Below are 19,216 nucleotides of genomic sequence, written 5' to 3'. Positions count from 1 at the left end.
AAAAAAAATAAAAACTCAGTCTTTCACCCCAAAAATACCACAATCAGCCCAGATCAATTTAACATCCTTGCAGTCAATAAAACTATCATAGAAAATGTTCATGAAACCAAACTACTAGGTGTTATTATCAATAACAACATGAACTTTGACCTTCATATCCAACAAAACATAATGAAGGCACATAAAAAACTAGGACTACTTTATAGAAACAAACAATTCCTTACCATTCCAACCAGGATCACACTGGCAAAAACCTTTCTACTCCCATCCCTATTCTACAGTTCTTGTATACTAGCCAATCTGCAAAACTCCTCCAAAACTAAATTGGAACAATGTTACCATAAATTAGCAAAGTTTGCAACCAACTCCAACTACAGCACACATCACTGTAAACCACTACAAGAACTAAAATGGCAATAACTTTTAAACCAACTAACATATACACATTTAACTACAAATACATAACCTAATCTATAACCCTACTGCCTGTTCTGCCCTATCAAACCTGATCAAACAATACAAACACAGCAGACCTCTCAGATCCAATGACAAAAACCTACTTGAAATCTATAAGCCTTCCAAAAACTAAGGAAAATCTCTATACTCATACTCCGTCTCAAAGTTATGGAACTCCTTCCCACCAAACATTAACCTAACAAATCATGGCTATGCTCATGCCTAATTCCAGGGTACCCCCCCCCCAATATCTTCTCAAAATTCACTAATCTACCAACTGTACTACCTTCTCATATTACACTAACTTCCCTTACTCTTACACTAATCTACTAATAACATCTGTAACAGTTTGTAATCTATACTTCTACCTGTACAAAACCCAGTCTTCTAATTTCTGAAAGTGTGTAACCTCCAACTGTATATTTTGACATGTTCAATGTATATAAAACTAAATTGTGAATTTGTGTAAATTCTAAATGTTTATTTAGACGTGTTCAATCTATGTAAACTTCATATGTTTTGGTATGACACATTTTTTATATAAGGATCACAAAGATAAACATAGTGTATTATGTGTATTTAAGTCTTAAATGTGGAGCTTTTCTCCCCGGGCCTCCACGGAAAACGGGTTTTGTAACCCAGTTGGGCTATCCAGGATAAAAAAATGTCAAATAAAATAAAAATAATAAATAAATGATTCCAGTTCTGTAACTTTCATTTCAAAAATTTCCTTATTTTGTCCCAAACTTGACCACACATCCTCTCTGTATAATTTCTGAACAAAGTCTCACAATGATCTTATCTCAGTGGTTATTAAGTAAAAGAATATGTGTTCTTATCAATATTTTTAAAACATCATATAAACCTTAATGTTCCACCACAAGGTGTAAAACTGTTAAAGGTATCAGGTGTCTGCCTTTGACAAAGATTGCTCTACTCACAACTTCCAGTGACCAGTTTCTGGCACTAAGCATACAACTAAGACACCCTACTAAAAATGAAGAAGTCTTCCAAATCTTCTCAAAATACATATAAAACTATAATGGTATTAAAAACAGTGTCTGAACTATATATTTTAAGATGGACTCAAAATGTCATCTTCATTTCTCCATGAAAAAAACTCAACTGAGTAAAATTGCTTACGATACAAAAAGCTGTGAAAAGTAACTAATTAAAAAAGAGCAGAGAGCAAAAATATGTCAAAAAAGGCCTAAAATTTAAAAAAAAAAATAGTAAAAATGCATAGCAAAGCCTTAGGGGAAAAACTCAAGGAAAAATAATAGGCAAATTAATAAAAGTGCACACCAAAACTCTGTGAAGAAATAAAAGTAAAAATAAAGAGTTCTGTAAACTCAAAATTTAACTTTAAATTAAAAAAATAAATATATATATATATATATATATATATATATATATATATATATATATATATATATATATATACAATATATATATCGATTTTATATATATATATATATATATATATATATATATATATATATATATATATTACACACACACACACACACACGCACACACACACATATATATATATATATATATATATATATATATATATATATATATGGATCTACTTCAGTCGATCGAACATTTACAAGTTCGAACCACATATGGCCGAGACCATATGTTCGAACTCATAAAAGTTCGAACACTGAAATAAAAACACATAAAACAAAAAACACAAAACTAAACATCTATAGCAGGGGGGCTATGCCCTGCACCCCCCACACCCCCCTTACTTAAATATACCAATTCCGAGATTGCACTACATTGCGGAAACAGGAAATCTTCCCTTTCCAATCTGTACGGAGATCTCCATTCAGTCCGATCTAACTTTTACAAGTTCGAACATACGGTCTTGGCCAGATGTGGTTCGAACTTGTAAACGTTCGATCGACTGAAGGGAACCCACATATATATATATATATATATATATATATATATATATATATATATATGCACATATATATATTTTTTGACAGATCAACATAAAATCAAGAGTTATATATTTTATTAGATATCTGACATCTGTAAGTTCTTTTTACTCATAAATCAGCTAATTCTAGCAACACAAAACTTTTTTTCAAACAAGCATTGCTGTGAAAACCTGTATTATCTCATTTCAGAGGTGAACTCCCTGTGTGCTCTAAGCAGTGTGTTATTTTTTTTTAAAGATTTGGGAAAGAAGGGAGTGCTGAGCTAAGACTGTTGCTCTTTTCCTTTTTATTGGAACTGATGCTTGTCTTTGGAAACATCTAACTTGCAAAGAAGATGAGCCAGAAATACTGTCTCCCAGATTCTGCAAGCCCTGCATGGTGTGCAGTACTAGTGCAGGAGCTCCAGCAGGCAATATGTCTGCGTGCGATCCAGGAATAACCTGTAGGGACGTGCAAGAGCACTCCTGCACTAGTCCTGCACGGACTCCGCCCCTGAATGCAAATTACCCCATTTACAAGAGAAATCCATGCAAATGAGGTGAATTTGTGATCCAGGAAGCTGGAAACTGGCCATGCAGGACAAGTGTAATCTGCAGAAATGTACTGCGCCAGTAACGGAGTACATTTCTGCAAAGTACAGAACAGAGCCACGACAGCTCCAAATAAAGGGTGAATGTCATGTAGAAAGCATGCCAATGGCCAACTATAACGCCATTGGGATGGAACTCATTTGCAAAAATAAAAAAATCAACTTTTATTTTTTTTTTAGCCGATCTCGGCTGTTTAAGCATAGGGCAGTGGCGCACAAACAGGATCGGGTGGGAAAAAAGAAAAAAAAAAACTTAAAATAAGCATTCTAACCAAAATCTCTATTTTGCCATTATACTCAATGGCAGGCAGAAGACAACAATGCCAGTGAATAGTGGTTGCTAAGGGGGGAGGCTCAGTGTGGGACATGTAACTATGCATCAGCAGGCAATCCTATGCAAATGAAGGGAATGATACTGAATCCCAGATTTCCCCTGCATGCTAGTCAGCACCCAGCAGTGTAAGAGCAGGAATAGGTTGGTGCAAGCCTAGGAGTTAGCTGACATCATAGGGGTGTGTGTCAGGCATACTGTAAGTGAACTGGAGCCCTGTGGCTCGGGGTTGCTCTTAGCTTAGCAGAGCTAAGCAAGGGGGTGTGTCTGAGGCTGCCTAGCACTCTGTACATTGCCTAAGTAGGTGTGCATGCCGCACACCAGGTTTTAAAGAAAAAGAAAAATAGTAAACCAGGAAATAACAGCTCTGTGCACATTTGAGCACTCTGTTTGTGCGGCATGCCCCCAAGCTTAAACAGGAAGGCAATGGGAAGGGAAAACAGCAGTAGGAAGGTAATCAAGGAGAACTAGCATAGCTGGCAGGTGAACTGTATCAGTATCAGCCAATTACACAGGCAGCAGACCAGCCCAGCCCAGAACACTACTATAAACTATGCAAACACCTTTCCCTCTAGTTTTTCCCATACTCTACACCACCGGTGTATACAAGCAGGGAACTTTTAACAAACAAAACAACAAAATGATAGGGACTGCAATAGCTATCATACAACAACATGTGGAAGAGGCTGAGGATGGTGAGGATGTAAATGCTGTCGACCAACCCATGGTGAGGAGACGGAGAAGAGTGTACAGACCCAGGGTAACCTATCAGGGGCTACATGAGCTGGAGATAGTAGAGTGCTATAGGGTGGACAGGGACATCCTACAGCAAATTGTTGAGCTGTGCTGACCACGTCTGACACACAGAACTAACAGAGGGGAACCCATCCCAGTGGATACCAAGGTATGTGAAGGCCTAAGAATACTAGCTACAGGTACCTTTCAAAGACCAACTGGGGATATGATGGGGATCTCACAGGCATCAGCATCCAGGGTACTCCATCAGTTCCTGGATGCCATGTCAGCACATGCCAGTGAGCACATATATTTCCCCAACACCCATGAGGCGTTGGCCAGCAATATGCATCTGCTCCACCAAATAGCAGAATACCCTGAGACAGTGAGTGTTATAGACTGCTTGCACATATGCATCAAAGCACCACCTGGTCAGCGGGGTAGGGTCTACATCAACCGCAAGGGCTTCCCCTCCATCAACTGCCAGGTCGTGTGCGATAATAACAAATGTGTGTGCTAGCTGCCCTGGAAGCTATCACAATTCCCACATCTGGCATCTGATGCAGCTGTACCAGAGATATGTCAATGGGGGCATCCCTTACAGTCACCTAGTGTGGGATGCTGGTTACGCACTGGAGCCGTGGCTGATGACACCCATCAGAAATGCACACACACCCAAACAAGAACTCCATAATGAGGCACACGCACAGACCAGAATTATAATAGAGTGTATGTTTGGGACGCTCAAGTCACGGTTCCAGTGCCTGGGCACATCCGGTGGAGCCTTGCAGTACTCACCAGCTACATGTACCCAAATTGTCATCGCATGTGCCATGCTACACAATATGATCCTGTGGAAACAGCTGCAGCAGGAACAGCACAGGGCAGGGCCACACAGCCCCCCACCATTGCCAAGGCCTGCACAGGCACAGAGTGACTCAGAGGAGGAACAACCTGAGCCTGCCCCAGTAGACAGAAGGAGGCATGCCCAGTATGCCCTGGCCTTGGCAAAGAGACAACACATAGCACATACACTGACACAGGAGGTACCCAGGGAATGACACCTCTCTCTGACTCACACAGACAGTGAAAGGGATACCAAACATGACACTACCTGTGCCCAACCATGTATAGGGAGTGTACCATGTGCATCCGACATAGGCATCTCCCAGCACCATCCTCAATACTGGCACCCCCACCAGGTAAGTCACTCCCCTTACCAATTGCTGATTGGAGTAGTATGTGCTGTTACTTATATCTGTGGTATTGATGTGAGCATGCAAGGCAATCAAGTGGTTGAATGGGATGCCAGCAGATAGCAGACACCTATAGGGGCAGCATGAGATCGGTAACAAAAACAGGTGTCACCATAGTAGCCAGTACTACACATGTTGACAAAACCCACTGCAGGAAGTGTGCTGGGCCACATGTGTGTCCATATGACACACACATGACAGTCAGGGAGGTTCACTTACCCAACAACAATCATAGCCAGCAGGACAAGCATAGACAAACACAAACAAAGGCTGTGCTAAGGCCACTGAATGATGCCTATGGGTAGGCCCCCCTCCCAGGTCTACACAGACGGACCACATCAGTTCTGGCAGTAGGATGTTAGTTCTGAAGGGTAGGAAGTCAGAAACTAATATGTAGGTCACTCAAACGTAAGACCTGTAGTACACTAGCATGCCTCTAGTCAGCATGATAGGTTAGAAAACAGAATGAAATGGAGTACCTGACATACCAGTAGAGTCATAGCAAATGTGTACAATTGTCAGGTGTGCTCCCCCCCATTCCTATGTAGAAATGTAGTAACAGTCGGGTGTGCCCCCCCAATCCTATGTAGACATGTAGTAACAGTCAGGTGTGCCCCCCCCAATCCTGTGTAGCAATGTAGAAACAGTCAGGTGTGCCCCCCAACCCTACTTAGACATGTACTAACAGTCAGGTGTGTCCCCCCACTCCTATATAGAAATGTAGTACTGGTCTCGTGTGCCCCCCCAATCAGATGTACACACATTGTAACAGTCAGGTGTACCCCCCAATCCAATGTAGAAATGTAGTAACAGTCAGGTGAGCCCCCCCAATCCTGTGTAACAATGTAGAAACAGTGAGGTCTGCCCCCATATCCTATGTAGGCATGTAGTAACAGTCAGGTGTGCCCCCCATCCCATGTAGAAATGTAGTAACATGTATGTGTAGGTATAATGCCAGTGGAGCACAGATGCCCAGAGGTGGCCAATGCAGCAGGATAGATTGTAGCATTTCTACAATATGCAGGTATGTGTGTGTCAGGTTGTTGTGTGTTTCATATTGTGTGAGAGTGGTCAGTCTGCATGTATGTTGATGTATGACCTGGTGGCCATTGGCCACTACTGCTGACAAGGCCAAGTCCTCACAACTGCAGTGCCAAAGACAATTCCAACGTATAACACATGCTAGCAGTAAGCCATTGTAAATGTATGGTGGTAATATGTGTCACCATCTGAAAGACTGACATGGCATGGCTGTTGGGCTAGATATACAAGCAGTACACAGGGAAAAGTACCCCAGACATACAGTATATAATGTGTAACTGTGAAATGGACACACTTTTGGAATTGTACATACAGGTATGCATCACATTATCTGGGCCTGTAGTAAGGAATACTGATATCCTCTGACCAAGCACTTGCAGATCACAAAGGTGGTAGGACTGAGGTATTGGAAAACAGCTGATGTACCTGCACATGCCACCATAACTGGAATGCCCGGTACATATCTGTGTGTCAGTTGCAAGTAGTGTCCATAGCACACATGCACCCAGCTCACCCAAACACCACCCACAGGTACCTCTCTGGTCATATCCCTGCTGTTGGGAATGGGTACAATATGACCCCCACCTGTATATGGCAATAGCAAAAGAATGCAGCATGCAGTCCAGGTGTCCCATGCAGGTGTATCCCTAGCTGTAGATAGTACCTTGGCAGCATCCACACCACCTGATCAATACTGATAGAAGGTATTGGCATGCACACATAGCACACCTACCCTGTCACCCCAGGGGAATATACTGTATGGCGGTCTGGGACTGTAGGACTGACAGAATGCAACGGCCTGTCACAGCTGGCCTGCATCACCACCAAATGGCCTACAGGCCTCTGCCAAAGGCCTGTGTCTCACACATACTGCCAATGCATGTTATGTCATGGACACCCAAATAACAACATAACACACTCCACATAAGCCATATGCAAGGCCATGTGGACAAACCACAGTAACATGTCCACCATGTCCCACTGCATGAACTGTGGACCAACACCAAATCACAGCTGTGATGAGGTGATAACCTTAGGGAAAGTATCAAAGAATGTATGCATAATGTATGGCAGAGGATAGAATAATAGAGGGTGGGTGGGGGCATAGGCAGCATGGAATGTGCAAGGTCTGACACACAGCTGTGTGCACACACTATCCCTGGCTGCAAACACATAAATGGGTGGCTACAAACCTACCCGTACACCACAATAGGGGTAATGTCCTGACTCATGGCCCTTGCCTCTGGGTAACCTGTGTGAATCTGTACAGCTGTGAGGTATTGCCACAGCAAGATAAGGCCATACTGTCATGTCGATGGATATACAAGTATAGGACCCTCTTCCAGCACTAAACCAAGGTGCTAAAATGGATACACAGACCCAGAAGCAAGTGTCTGCAGCTCCCACTCCAGAATGGCATAACTTACCATGAATATGTAGGCATCTGCCCACAATACCGGACACAGCTGCATTCACCCTTGTTCCCCAGGACATCAATGTGAGCAAGAATGTCCACCTGACAGTACTTGAGGACATAAAACATCACAATGCTTAACAGTACACATGTCTGAATATCTCTGCCAGCACCAGTACCATGTAGCAGAAGCAGCACAAACACAATCATCTACAGTATACACTATCCCTTGCACAGTTTGTCTCCATATTGCCAAATGATCTACTGATACCCCGCAGAAACAGCTTGCTACCTGTAGGTATTCAACACAAAGGTCTGCATGGACTACAAACTACATGGAATGGATCCACACATTCAGTACAGAAGGGCATACTGGGCATGCTCACACACTTAGAGAAATGAAGGCAATGTCAGACAGCAACATACCGAAAGGTCATACTGGGCTTGCTCACACACTTAAACAAATGAAGCCCATGTCTGCAAACAACAGTGGACCATACATATCCAACTGTTGCAGATGTTAGTGCATACACTCCTCAGTATGCACCAGTCATGCTTTGCACAAACATTGGATATGGAATACAGACATATATCCAAGGACAACACACTATAATAAGCCAAAAGTAGACATACACAGATGTGTGGAAGAGAGTGACTGTGACAAAGATCCATCCATCATGAGGCCTGTCCCACCCAGCACACAGCCAAATGGCTACAACCACATGATGTGTAAATGTCACTCACTGTAGACATTAGCCACTGGTATCCATCAGCATTACAAACTATGTGGTGCAAGAGCTAGCTGTGCAACATAACTGTACAAGGCAGTAGTCATCTAGCAGCTGTATACATGTACCTGCAGAATATAACCCTGCATGTGCCTGCATGTGGTGTGTCAACCTCTACATGAATTGGTTATGGCCCATGCACACACACTGCCCTCCCCATAGCCCTACTATGACAAGCCTGCTGATGTCATCCACTTTGGAATACACCTTTGGGAACAGAGTAGCCCAGTAATCTCTGTGGTGCATCCTAATACTGCATAATGCTGTAGTGTGATAAACTAGTTAGGTAGGAATTCTAATCCCAGACATGGCAAGTGTGTGTTTGTGTGTGTGCGCCTCTGTGTAGGGAGCAATGCCTTTTATGCTAGTCACGCTCACTACAATTCAAATGTCCTACTTTGGCAAGGCTGCTGATGTCATTGACTGTGAAATACACCTTTGGGAAAGGTGTAGACTAGTAATCTCTGTGGCACGTCCTAATACTGCGTAATGCTGTAGTGTGAAAAACTAGTTAGGTAGGAGTTCTAATCCCAAACATGGTAACTGCGTGTGTGTGTGTCTGTGTGTGTGTGTGTGGGGGGGGGGTGTCTGTCTTTGTAGGGAGCAATGCTTTTTAGGCTAGTCATGCTCACTACAATTCAAATGTACTACTTTGGCAAGGCTGCTGATGTCATTCACTGTGAAATACACCTTTGGGAAAGGTACAGCCCAGTACTCTTCATGGTGCATCCTATAACTGTGTAATGCTGTAGTGTGATAACCTAGTTAGGTAGGAGTTCTAATTCCAGATATGGCAGGTGTGTGTGTGTGTGTGTGTGTGTGTGTGTGTGTGTGTGTGTGTGTGTGTGTGTGTGTGTGTGTGTGTGTGTGTGTGTGTGTGTTTGTCATTTAAATCCTTGGCCATGAGTGTGTAGTAACTGGACTCACTGTGGGGTGGGTTTTGCAAATTTCTTATATGGTGGTCCTATTTTATGTCACAATGTCCATCATACAAGGATGTGAAATAGCTGAGAGACTGGGGTGCAACTACATACCCCTACATGTGACATCAAGGCCTGGTGAACAAAGTTAGCAACCCTTGTATTGCCCAGTGAACACTCTCAACCCATGTCTCATACACAAACACATTTGCCTAGGCAACAACTGCTATGGTGGTAGTACCCTGCATATTGCCCACAGATAGTAACCATGGTGTAATTGCAGTGTACTACAGAGGGCATGGCACTCTGTACATCAGTACAACAGGCACGTACATGCAGATAGTGCAACTTCACTATGTTCCCCACTGGACTCATGCATCTCCTGTGGTGCTATCAAATGTGATCCACAAAGGACATACCATGCCTTAAACACATGCCCTGTATGGACAGATGACACTGACACCAGGGAATACCTGTATCATGCTATCCATGTAGGTGCAAGGTCAACCTGCTGTCTATTACCTGTTCCCACCACATGAGGCCAGGACTGGCACATTTGATGATAACAATCTGTGTACACAACATGGGCCAGCCACCTCAGGTACAGTTCCACATGTCACTGTACATGCATGTGGGATGTGTGCACATCCCAGACACTGTCCATGTTATGGACTAAAGTGCACATACATGGCAAGCAATGCACAGCAATGGCCACACACAGTTGTTACCCAGGTGACTGGATGGTGAATACTATACCCACCTGTGTGGGCCAGTCCAGACACTTCACCCCTGAGCCACACTGTAGACCATTGTCATGTAGCCTGATGCCAAGATATACCCATCACCTAGCCTTGTATAGCCTTCTGGCACAGTCAACCTCTACACACCCATGAAGCAATGCACCAATGCATGTTGGTACTGGCACCCTGTGTCTGTGTGTGTAGTGTATGATGCTTCTGAACACATTCACACTCACTACAACCCCCACTGGCATACTGAAGCATGCTGTCTGATGTCAGACACCTCCACAAACCCATTAACCATATAACTTCTGGATAACCCCTGTGGTGCATGTGATACCTGTACAGTACTGTATTGTGGCAAAATAACTAGTGAGGAGGTGTATTTTTGACCCTGCCAGTGTGTCAATGTGTGTGGGTCCCTGAGAGAATGTGGCTGTGTTGATGCTGACACGTGTTCATGTGGACAGGCATGTGTACTACACCTACCGTATCACTACCATATCGCTGTTGCAGATGTCACTCATCATCACATATACGTTTGGAGAGCTCTTCAACATGTAAGCTATGTGGCGCATCCAATAACTGCATAGACATGTGATAGCAAAACATAGTCAGTTAGGGGTTTGATACCCTGTACTGGTAGGTGTGTGATACAAACATGCTTAGATTTTACTCTCCCACCCCCTCCCTGACCTATCTTTGCCTCTGTCTGCCTCTCTCACTCCCTCTGTGGTGGATGTGGAGACGTACACCTGCTTTGCTTTAGCAGCAGCATGTTTTTGTAAGTGATGCTCATGATCAGCTGATGGCCTCTGCACAAATTGCAGCCCTCCTCTAGCTGATTGCATGTGGAACAGCTGTGGTAACATTCCCATAGCCAATTCCATGAAAACACACTCCAATCTCTAGGAACATCATGTTGGTGTTGGGCCTTTTCATTCACTGTGAGCAGGACCTAGATTTGTTGTTTGGCAAACAGCATCACAAATGGATTGGGGATTTACCTCTAACAACATACACTGTGGAAACAGGCCAAGACACAGGAGGGGGTTGTGCCTGACATGACTACAGAATGTAAGTGTTGCTATTCTGCATTTAGAGTAATGTTGGTTTAACAGGGTGTGTGTGGATATGTCTGGTCTACATGTTTTAAGACCTGTCATGACAGTGCTATGTTTCTGAGGAAACCCCCATCTGTAGGTTCATCTGCAGACTTGGCAGTGTGTGGTGCCTTTTGTTTCTTGTTTTATTCACAGACCACCTATCTGTGAACTGCAGAAGCATAGTGTGAGAATTGCAGACAGTACATGGTGACAGACATGAGAGTTACTGAATTCATATCCCTTGTAGGACATATGTCACAACAAACCCTGTTACAACAGTAACTGTATGAGGTTATCACAGCAACATGTCAATATTGGCCATGTGTTTGTGCCTCCAGCCACAACTCTGTCAACTTGTGTATATATGTCATGCAGTAAGCAGTGCATATGTTCTGTACACCATAATATGTTGACATCATATCTGATAATAAGCCACTGAGATATCAGACTGCGACACATGTTATGTATAGTAGGGGTTATCTTTGAGGACATAGCCTGGGCATTCTGTGGTTGTGTGTACAGTACTGAGGACTGTGTACTTATGGTGATTGTTGACAGTGTGTGTATTGTGAATATGTACCTTGGCCTGTGTACAGACTGTGGTAGACGTCATTGCTCTTGGTCCTGTTCTATCTGATGTTACATGCTGCTACACTGTATGTTACCCTATTTGGCTTACATGTTTGTAGGGCCAAACACACACATGTCCCATACCACAGACAGGCATCGGACCACACTGTGTACTGGCCCAGTATATGTAGGGTTAGTGTGTGAGTGGCACATATAAGGATGGTGTTGACCAGCTAATCCATATACTGTAATATTACACTAGCTACCATATGTGGCTGTGGCTGTGTTCACATTGGTTGTGGTTATGCACTTTCACACAGGTGTCTGTTACTCTGTGCTGTGATATGCCTGTAGAGCCTGCTATATATGCAGGTACATGTGTATTCCCCAGTATGAAATGTAGGCCAGTGTTGTGGCAGTCTGCCTGTAGCCTGCACAGTGCTTTGCTACATGCCTAGCAGCTTAGTGTACCTACCCAGTGTGTTTTTATGTCCAGATACTTGCCAGATGTACTGCTGCCAGGCCACCATAACAGTCATGCATGTCGGACAAAGCAGTGGGATGCTGTACAGATGTATGTCACTAACTAGTGGGTAGTATGTGGCCATGGCACCTCTGTACCAGTGGTTAGTATGTGTCAGGACAGACAGGGGTGTCTGAATGCACAACCTATGGGGGCAAATGTATACAAGTATTTACATGATATAGCCATCTACATGGCTGTTAACATCCACATTGTCAGGCTCGGTCCACATGTCTTGCATTAAGGGGTTCTGTGTATACCTCTGGACTGATCAGAGTGTGTCAGACTGTCCACATTTATTGGTAATATATCGGCTGTAGTCCACAGGATCATTACTGTGTTAGCAGTGGTACTGTACTATGATGTCCTTGGGATGTCTGTCTGTGACTAATGGCTCACATTTTAAAAGCAGATGTGACCTCCCACACACAACATGCCTGTGAAGATATCCCCTATCACAGTAGCAATAGTCTACATATATACCAGCAATACATATCTGACATCCCCTTGCACTAAGAAGTTGGGACTATTGTGGCTGAGGCAGGGCTCCACTCCATGTTCAGGACATATGGTGAACATATATGTATATATACTTATCCATATATCTATATAGATATATACACATATACATATCGACATACATAGATGGATATGTATATGCACACACAGACACACACACACACACACACACACACACACACACATATATATATATATATATATATATATATATATATATATATATATATATACACACACACTCAGATATATACATATACACAGCAATATATGGCTATACATATACAGATAAAGATACATATGCACATATACATATGGATATCTACATATATCTTGACAGTAATAGGTATATCAGAATAGATCTGTATGTACATATAGTTATAGATATCTACATACATACAAATAGATATATATATATATATATATATATATATATATATATATATATATATATATATACACACATAGGCATATCTGTACACGTAGGATGTGCATACATATATGGCTATATATACATATATGTAGATAAATATATATATATATATATATATATATATATATATATATATATATATATATATATATGCGTATGAAGAGCTGTACACATGGCCATATATATGGTGCACTATACAGATGTGTATACAGACATATGTACAAATATACATGTGTATGTACATGTAGACATATATCAACCGATTATATATATATATATATCCATAATCCTGTCATGTGTAAGCCTCAGAGTTGTGTATACATTCCCAGATGTATTTCACTGTATGTATCTGCTATGTGTACATTATGATAAAACAACATATGTGATGCAGCAGTCATATTAATAACACATACTACACAACTGCGGAAGTAAAGGCAATTGTTCAATACTAATCAATATGTGTATTGACAGATATATTGGAAAAGCAACAGCTATCTTCACAGTGGTCATGGCATAGTGGTTAAGTGTTGTGAATTTTGTGTACAGAGTCATGGGTTCAAGACCTGCAGGGGTTGTTCATTTTGTTGCTGGGCAGAACAAGGGCTGTCAGATACAGAGTAGTTAAGGCAGATCTGAGCAGCTTTAATTGTGTTTGCATGGGTTTGTGAGAAGCTAAGCGGTGCTAAGCTATGGGTATACGTATGGGTGCTTACACAGTGTAGGCTTCGCTTACCAGTGCGCAAATCATAGTTGTTATATTGCAGCAATGTTGATACATGATAAGCATGATATAGCCCTGGTAACCAGTTCACACCACCCAGTCTGATAACATAGCAGGGTAATGACATCTGTAATAAGTGTATGTAATGCCATGTATAATACATGTGCTTATGTGCTGTCATTACAATAGCAAGGGGTGTGAGTGTCATGTGTGGGACACAGACATATATGAGGCCTGTACAGCACTATCTGTGTGACTGTGTTACATACAGGGGTAGTAGCCCAGGGTACGGGCTGTCACACTGGCAAGTAGTGTATCATGGAGGTACTACCATTGACAGTGCCAACCCAGGCAACAGTAGACTGCTAAGTGTAGTACTGCCAACAGGCACACCTGCAGGCATAGCATGACTCTGAGGCCTCCCTGTTGTATCCCTGGTGTGTGAGCTGTGTCACAATATATAACCTCTACTGGGTAATGATCCAACATGTGGAATGTAACTGCAGACTACAGTCTGTACAGCACATGATAGTGAGGGCTCCTGACAAGTAGGAATGGCATACATATTGTTGTCAAACATCTATCTGTCAACACATTCATCCTACTGCATAGCTACTTGCCAAGCTTTTGACTGTCAGTCCCTGTACAGATATGCAGATGGTGGGTATCCAGCTGGAATATGTATAGGCAACATAAGCTTGATTGACACTGACATGTCTGCCCAGCTGTGTATGAACTGGCACATATTGGAGATAACACCCTGTATGCACCACATGCCACAGGTACCTCCACTACACTACCACAGTCAACAGAACATGCTTGGATACAGGTCTCCATCACAGACACTAACCATGTATTGTAATGCATGTTGCATGCATGTCACCATTACCACCTAAGTGGCCATGTGCAGGAGGCACCTGGAGGAATGGCTGATGCATGTCACTCTCACTCTGAGGGTCACCACAGTAGTGTCTGTCAATAGATTGCCTGGTGCCACATGGCAGGTGGCAGTTTACCACTGTACACATAACCCCTACACAACCCATCTCTCCTTGGACAATAGCTAGGTAAACAGCTATGACCACCTTCAGTGATGCACCCCAGTACTGACAAATGTGTACATGTGCATGACTGAATATAGTAGTGTCTGTGTGTTAGCACACCTGTACATGGGAATTCCATGAGGGACTTCACAACCACCGCAACACCCATTGCCATAGCCAGTCATGGCTGCTGCTGTATGGGACATTACATGTACTCTGTTAAGCTCCTCTCCATACCGGCTACATGAGCCTTGCAGTACCATCACAGCAGTGTTGTACAAATGGGTTGATAGGCATGGGATACCCATTGTGTTCTGGGAAGTATGGGTATGTGTGCATGTCTATTTATCTGTAGGATACAGCATTCTGAGGCCACATACACCTATTACAATACCCACTGCCACACGGTAGTACAGATAGTGTCATTGCTGCCTATCGGTGAGGCATGAGAATGCAACACCCTGCTATGCATGTGGCACGTGCATCAGATGCATTTCCCTGTAGTACCACTGCTGGGATTTTCAATGGGTTGTAGCACAGTCATGGCCAATGTGTGATGATGGGTATGTCAGAGTGTCATCATGGGTGTCAGGGAGTATAATATCCACTGGGGGATGTGAGTGCTGTGTACACTGTCATTACACCAAGGTACACCTGGTATATGTCCCATGTACCACGTTATGGTTACCACTGTCACCATCAACCATACAGGTAACTGATACCAAATTCCAGGCCTGTTATGCATGTACTGTGTACAGCCTACCTGTAACACATTGGACACATGGTCAAGTTAGTTAGCAATGATATGGCCCTGGTCTCTCAGATGTGTGTCTGTCTGTTATGTGTCTGTTAATATGTATATAAAGGTATGTCACACTATGTATTGTCCATATACACCCATTACATCCCCCAACAGCATACTGTACATGACTGGGGATGTTCTGCATGTAATATGTAACATGGGATACACCTCACTCTACACACTGTGTGGTGTGTGCAATGTAAGCATCACACTACAGTATCACTACATACCAAGGTAGGGGTCTAGTCCCAGTGGTGCCAAGTAACAGTGTGCATGTATGTGGATGGGTCTACATCAGGTTGCAGGGTGCACACATTCCCCAGTGGGTCATCTGCCCATGTGGTACAGGCAATAACTGTTATACTAACCTGTGACGTGTTCAACTGTACCCCAGATATGTCACAGCCATGGTGTCACCACAGTGCTATACCCAGTTGTGGAATATGACTGCAGACCATCCTCATGTTGGCACATGTACACCTACAACACAAATGGATAACATTATAGAGACCACAATCAACCAGTGTTATTAACAGTTATAATGCATCATTGCTGGATGGCTACACTACCTGACATGTATGCATTACACTTTATTCCTTACAACATGTTACACTGCAGTACAGTGGTACACTGTAGTACAGTCACCGTGTGTATCAGAACCATATTAGTTTGTCCCTGCATTGATGGTAGGGATGACAGGGATGTGGCACAGGTATCATATACACAGGGTGTGTATTTGGTTTCCCAGAGGCCAAGGGTGGGCCATACATTTGACACCATGTGTGTGGGTAAGGGGTGTACCAAGGTGAACTGGGCATGGTGATGTGGTGTGTGTAGGTTGCCCAAGCTGTGTTTGTATAGTGTGTGGGTACGCATGCACACAGTTCTGCCATGTGGCTGCCCTACACATGTGTTTATGGACAGCTGCAGACCAGACCTGGCAGGGTGTGCAGTTTACTGCCTCCGGCCATGGACACATGGACTGTGCCTGCCAGGGGATCCATGGGCAAGTTAAGGTACAGGCCTCGGTTTGCTACTCTCACCTGACGATGACAAATGTCTGCTGGTACCAGGTCCATCCTGGGACTGGCCTGGATCATGTGCTCGTGGTTTGCTGTGGTGTGATGTGGACAGCGCCCCCCCAGTGCCGGGCTGGTACTGCCACTATGGGAGCTCCTTGGTGTCCTAGCATGTCCATGTTGACTGCCAGCTGTTAGTGTTGCTGGCTTACGTCCACGCGGCCGTCGCCGCACTCCCGCCACACATTCAAGCACGGCAGACCATGTTCAATGAGGGCCATCATCTCACCAGAATGTCTAGTCATGAACTCAGTTAACGCACAGATGGCACCTGCCAGTTCACAAGCATTGACACTTACAGATGTGAGAGCAGCCCAATGGAGCCTCAGGCCCTGTCTGGTGTAACATTCCATACATGCCTGCACCTCCATGACAGCCTGAAACATGCATGTGCTGGTACCAGCTATGTCACCTCTGCCAGGGGCATGATGTCCAGCGACCCTACCACGAGCACCCTGGGGCATCTGCCTATGTGGTGCCCTACCAGACATTCGGCTATGCGTGCTGTGACCTGATACAGTAGGCATGGTTACCACACTGACCTGTGCACAGCCACCAAACGCCAGCTGTCCCTCCATTATGGACTCTGGTGATGGGGTATGTATAGCCACTGAAACTGTGTGCAAGGGTGGGGTGGTTAAAAGGGGGATGTCAAATGATGGCTCTGTTTTGGCCCCTGACAACCCCACCTGTGTCTCAACAGTACTATCATCATCTTCGGTGTCTGTATGGACACCAACATCAGATTGCATGCAGGAGAGACCCTGACCCACCTCGTCATCTGTGGGGAAAAACAATGAACACACTTTAAAACCTGTACAGCATTACCTAACTGTACACACACACACACACACACACACACACACACACACACACACACACACACACACACACACACACACACACACACACACACACACACACACACACACACACACACACACACACACACACACACACACACACACACACACACACACCACTGTAATACCTACCTGTCTGTGACTTTACAGACAGTCCCACGTATATTTCCATGTGTTCCTCATCCTGCATCACATTTAGTAACATACAGAAATTGATACCACTCATTAACATATCAGTCCTCCAAATGCCTAGACAAGTGAGCACAACACAAGACCTGTTACTAAATTACCTGCATGACCTGTGTGTAGCAGTGTTAGATGGCCTCACTGCTGTCATTTAGTGCTCACCCTGTGTATGTCTGGATATCATGAGCATGGCCCCTATATGTGTGGGCTACTATGCTCACTCCATAATATCACACACTGGTGTGTATGTATTGCTCAGTACATGCCAGATATGCTGCTCAATTAGCCTATCATGTGACAACTCTGATTAATGGATACACCCCCTGTTGTTGACTAGTACTTCCCCAATGCATCTGTAGTGCTGCATACATGTGTTGTAGGTCACGTCTCTGCTGAATGTGATATTAATGGTATACCTAGTGTCTTACCTTCCCTCTCAATGCCTGTTCCATACTACAGACCTTATTATACTATCAGCTGTCCTGTGATTACATACATGGCAAGTATTCCTGGTGTGTAATGTGGCAGTCCACATCCATGTACTGCATGGTCCCAAAGAGAGGTACTGCTGTATGAACACCCCATAATCACACGTGCATACATGGCCACCCACACAAACACACACACATGCACACACGCATCCTACATGCATCAACCTCCCTCCACTTCACCAGAGTGACCCTACAGACAAACTAACTAACCACCAGGATGCACACACGTACACATACAGGTGAGGTTGCACAATGATAGTACACACAGTCCTCCTATTACCCATCTGTCAACATGCAGACCATATAGTACACAACAGCATGCAGTACAGCTATAGTCAATCCATGCTAGCAACAATATACATGTGTGTGATGCATGTGCTGTGTCACTAGGTGATGCCCCTTCCCCTGGATACCACTGCACCCATGTAAAAATTATTGCTGTGCACCTCTTCTGCACCGTGCCATGTACTGTGCATCACACCTCACAGGTGTACAGCCCATTGTGGAATGTGTAGTACTGTGTCAGTTATGTCAGCTTTAATGCTCACAGCCCCTATGTTTTTCAGCAACACATACCTGGGATGATATGTGGACAGGTGTCATTTGTGAATGCCTGATGTCTGATTTACAGCTCTCATCATCAGCAGACCAT

Source organism: Protopterus annectens, chromosome 1.part2 (assembly GCF_019279795.1).
Source record: "Protopterus annectens isolate FY-2018-M chromosome 1.part2, PAN1.0, whole genome shotgun sequence".
In the NCBI taxonomy this organism is placed as follows: domain Eukaryota; kingdom Metazoa; phylum Chordata; order Ceratodontiformes; family Protopteridae; genus Protopterus; species Protopterus annectens.
The sequence above is the reverse complement of the archived record's forward strand: the minus strand, read 5'-3'. Positions refer to the sequence as shown.